This window comes from Cynocephalus volans, chromosome 7 (assembly GCF_027409185.1).
Source record: "Cynocephalus volans isolate mCynVol1 chromosome 7, mCynVol1.pri, whole genome shotgun sequence".
Taxonomy (NCBI): Eukaryota; Metazoa; Chordata; class Mammalia; order Dermoptera; family Cynocephalidae; genus Cynocephalus; species Cynocephalus volans.
In genome coordinates, this window is record NC_084466.1 from 132,811,771 (window position 1) to 132,816,672 (window position 4,902).

The 4,902-nt window shown below is 36.3% G+C and overlaps 1 non-coding gene across 1 annotated transcript; it reads left to right on the forward strand.

Moving 5' to 3' along the window:
- The first annotated feature begins 723 nt into the window (after positions 1-723).
- LOC134382869 (small nucleolar RNA SNORA5) lies at positions 724-831 on the forward strand. The gene has a single exon (XR_010024131.1). It is a non-coding gene; the product is annotated as a small nucleolar RNA SNORA5 (small nucleolar RNA).
- Positions 832-4,902: the final 4,071 nt, after the last annotated feature.

Here is a 4,902-nt window from a genome sequence, read left to right on the forward strand (position 1 = left end):
GCAAGAGGAGTCCAAGCTAGCCCCTGGGGATTTACCCAGGTTCAGTAGATTGACCTGGAAACAAGGAGTGAAGCTTGAGCTCTTCTTCCTTTAGCAGTGCAAGCACTGGTCAGAGAAGTTTCCAAACACATGGAGCTTAGCGAGACCACCTGCTCCTAACACAGGACAATGGCCACTAGACCACCAACTCTGTTGCTTCAGGTCAACAACAGCTCTCCATCAGAACAGAGGAAAGGCTTTCCACTACAAGAGTTTCTTAGTAAAAGAGTGAGAAAAGAAATGCTAAACTTCATATCTGCAATAGAAGTTTACAGATTAGGAGTGAAGTGGACCAATTAAAAAGCTTAAACTGAAGTAAGTCTGATAATAAAATCAAACAATAATCATATAGATATCAGCCCTGGCAAAGCAGAGTTGATTTCAAATTCACACTTGGTAAAGGAGTGGACCTCCAAGTGCTATGAAGCCACCAAAAAGTAGAGAGGAACTTTTGCCCAGGTGCCCATGCACTGCTTACACATGACCACACTTAGGGTATGTGTGACACAACTCAGGAGGTTTAATCTCTGATTTCTCAAGATCTCCATCTCTTGGACCACTCATCAATAGCAGAGGAACCACAATGGTTAGGCCCCACAGCTTGCCTAACTCTTACAAAAGAGTCGAGGTCAACCAGAAATTCCAATTTCCTGAGTTGAGACTTTAGTCACATATGAGATAGTATGTTGACTTGTTTAATTAAAGGTGTGTACTGCCACAGCAAGCCTTGCAGCTCATGAGCCCCAGATTGCCTACCCTGAGACCTGGGGATAAGTTTGACTGTGGACATTGTGCCAAAACAAATGTTCACTTAAAAAAAAAGTGTGCAAAGCAAAAATATTTAATAATATTTTGTAGGGTTCAGAGAATTAAAATTAATATCAGTTATTAGAAGGAAATTCTCAATTCAGTGTCCTATGTTAGTCCACATAGGAAGTAAATGAAAAATGGAATTTTAAGTGTTTAAGCAATTACATCATGACACAATCCAGGTAGGATCTATGAGGAGACTGAGAGGAAGTAATTGCAGGTCTTTACGTCATACATCCCCCACAATGCTGAGTTTTTAAAAAACTGTAAAGCCATATCACTTTTGGTAATTTTTTAAAGTTTCAAAACATTTTTTTTAAAAGTTTAAAATTATTTCAAGAGCCTTCCATGTTACATTTGAAATCACTTATTTGACTTTACCCAAGGTAGAATCATAGAAACAATCTGAGAAGAAACAAGCCACTGACAGAGAATAGAAGTGTTTAGAACAAATGTCTCCCAAACTCTATAAATATATGATGGAACATCCATAAAATAGAATAATAAGCAGCTGTGAAAAAGAATGAGGAAGATCTTACATATCATTATAGAAGGATTTCTAATATGCATTAAGTGAACAAAAGCAAAATGCAGAACAGCATGTATGATATGTTGCCATTTGTGGAAGAGAGGGACTATATTTGTGTGCTTTGTCTTGTGTACACCTAATATCTGGAAAGATACACAAAAACCTAGTATAAATTTTTGCCTCTAAGAAGGGGAATTAGGTAGATGGGGGACAGTTTCCTTTCACTATATACCATTTTATACCTTTTGAATTTTCAGTTATTAACTATTTGCATGTATTACCTATCAAAAAATAAGTTTTATCTCTAAGAGAGGGGATTCTCTAAAAAGTGAAAGGGCATTATTCAAGCGTGTTTTGAGTAAATGGAACAGTCCATGATGAATGAAATTGCCATTTGCAATAGAGAACTACAGTGGAGAAGGGAGAGTGGGAATTTGCAATGCGTTAACTGGGATGTCAGAAGGTAGACCAAAATTAATACCCAGATTGTGAAAATATGATCATTATTGACAGAAGGAAAAAGAATAAAGTTCATCCCACTGCATTTACATAAGCAATAGTATGTAAGGAAAAAGGGCTAAACATGGAGAAAATACTGGAACTCAACTAAAAATTATAAAAAGAGAAAGAAAATCATTTGTGGAATAAAGCTTCAGAATGTTGTAATATCACAGTGAAACAATAAAATTTAAAATGAACTCAGTCATATCTAGAAATCAGTAAAACAATTTCAATTTCTTAAAACTCTGATACCCACCCACGCCCAAACATCCACACATACAGACACATGTTGTAGACAACCTATGAGACCATTAAGAAACTTCTGGACTTTTATGGCTATTTCTTTTCTAGGGGTCATTCTTTGCATTTTTACTGCCCTAAATTTACCTCTTCAAGTTACAGCAATGCTGATTGAGCTTTTTTCATTTTTAGTTTTGTTTCCAACCAAGTCTTTTGTACATTTCTGGAATTTAAGCCACCTCAGTTACCACTACTTATCTATAACACCGTTGCTTTGAGGGATTAAAGCAGATTTTTTGTATTACAGTTAGATCAAGAGTTATCTGACTTGAGAAGAATATCTTGTTTGAGTTGGGGATGAAGAATCTTTTTTTTATTTTTATTTTTTATTTTATTTTATTTTTGATCTTGAGTTGTTTTGATTTCCCCTGAGCGCAGTAATCTTCAGCAAGTGATATTTTTAAAAAGCCCCAAACACACTACAAAACATTCCAAGTGATTTTAACTCCTGAATGAGGTTGGGCTACCTGAGTGATTCTCTCTCTTCTCTTCTTTGGCAGAAAGGATTAGAAACCTCCACAGAACTTGCTCTCTATTAAAGTGGAGTGCTGTGCATTCATTGGCAAGAGGTGAATTGTTTTCAGATTACATGCGAAAGAGTGTGTGTGTGTGTTTCTTTCCCACATCAAAGACTTGGATGGAAGCAGTTCTGAGTATTGCCAGGGATGCAAGAATTGGTGCTAAAGTGATTAACAAAATTGCTTTTCTGCAAAAGAAGCACAAAACATTACCTAGGGATTAGAGAAGGAGAGGGCAAGATTAAAGGTGATGTTGAATTTTGGGTAGAATATCTTATCCATCTTTTACAAATCATGCTTCAAGGATTCTGTGGCCCCTCCTTAAAGAAACCTGAACAAATCAAAGTCTTGCTTTCTCAAGTTTTGTACACAGGGTCACTGACAAGGTAAAATTAAAACTACTAACATAAGTAGCACTCACTAAGTGACCTTCATATCTTTATCTCACACTACAAATACATTCTGAATGCGTTTTATTTAGCACACACCAGTGACTCCATTGATCAAAGTCTCTTTCATTTGTAATTGGTTTGTGTGTCCACCCTTTGGGTTTAAATGATAGTGCTTTATAGAACTTTTCAGGTGATGGTTCTGTTTTAGTAAATCTTGATTAGTCTAGCATCCCTTTTTAAGTGTATCTTTCACAGATAAAACCTTCCTCTAGCCTAAATGTTAAAAAAGCCATAGAACCTATATTCTAAATAGTGAAGGAAAGATAATACAGCAAACGTCATAATTTTTAGTTTAGGAAATTATTTTAAGGAATGTCTCTGAAATGCCCCATGACATTCTCTGTCACTCAGCATTTTTTCACTCTCTTTCAAAAACCAAATTCAGGTCCTTGCTTCTTCCAAGAAGTCCTCCTGATTTTAGTCTCCCAATCAGACAGATGGAAACATATAGTTCATATAACTGTTCTTGTGTGAATAAACTTTTTCCTCCTTGGTTTCTCCCTTGAAAACATTAAGTTTAAAAGAGGAATGACACATAAGTGGATAGGTGGCAAAAACATAAAGTTGACTGAAATAAGCAAAATAGATTCAGGGCAATATATACAGTATGATACCATTTATGAAAAAATTTAACACAAAACTATAATAATTCTTTAAGGATCATATATATGTATACATAAAAGCACAAAACATAGAACAGAATTATACACCTCAAACTCACGATTGTGGCTGCCTCTGGGAAGAAGGGTGGGAAATGAGATTGGGGTAGAGGTGAGGGGGAATTTTAGCTACATCTATAATGTTCATTTCTTTTAAAAAAGGCAAAAAGCCGTTAAGCAAAGATGATTCACTTAGGCATAGCTAGGGGATGTGAAGTGTCATTGAAAAACACAACAGAAGTTTGAGATCTCACCTTTGTCTTCATAAATTGTTCTTTCATGTAATGTATACATTTTTTGTCATACACTATAGTTATGATTCATTTTCTTTAAACAACAGTAAAACCTGTTTCAAATTGATTAAATAATTCAAAATCATTATTACCTCCTCTTTTCCCACAGTAACATTATCCTCCTAAATTAATGAACTGTCATGATGGAACTTTATCTTTGTGTGTGTTCTATAAGGAATGAGACACCCTGTGAGTCCTTGAAAAAGAAAAAAATAGATGAATAAATAAATAAGCACTTTTTGCTAGCGCCCTGCATGCGATAGTTTGTGGGTGTTTTCCTTTTGAAACATTGCCTATTTGACTTCTTTGCTTTCAGAACTTGTCGGGAACAATCATTTTTTTATCTGTCTTTGACTTGGGGTCCCGTAAGGTCACTGGACATAAGATAGCTGTGAAATTTGACATTGTTCCGATTTAAATGCTTTACTCCAGCAAGTGCAAAACTGTGGGCGCTTCGGTGTGGGGCTCACCACCGCCAGGCCGTTTCTGAGACACGCCAGCCCTTCAGGCTTCAAAGCCTGCCATCCTTGATCTCACTAAAGAATGTTTTTGAATTCTATGTCCATCTAGTGGTTGCCTGCAAAGATCTACTTGGCTTTTTCTTTCTTCCTTTTCTTTCACACTTGATCAGTGAGATTCTGTTTGTGATGGGGGTTTTGCCCCCCTCGGTCTTTAATTCTTTCACAGGTGGTTTCAAAGTGTCTATCCTCAGCCACTGCTTTCTATAAACAAGCAGGAATTCGTGAACTGCAGTTACTGATGGCTTTCCTCACAGGGTCATTCTCCTCTCACTTTGAAAAT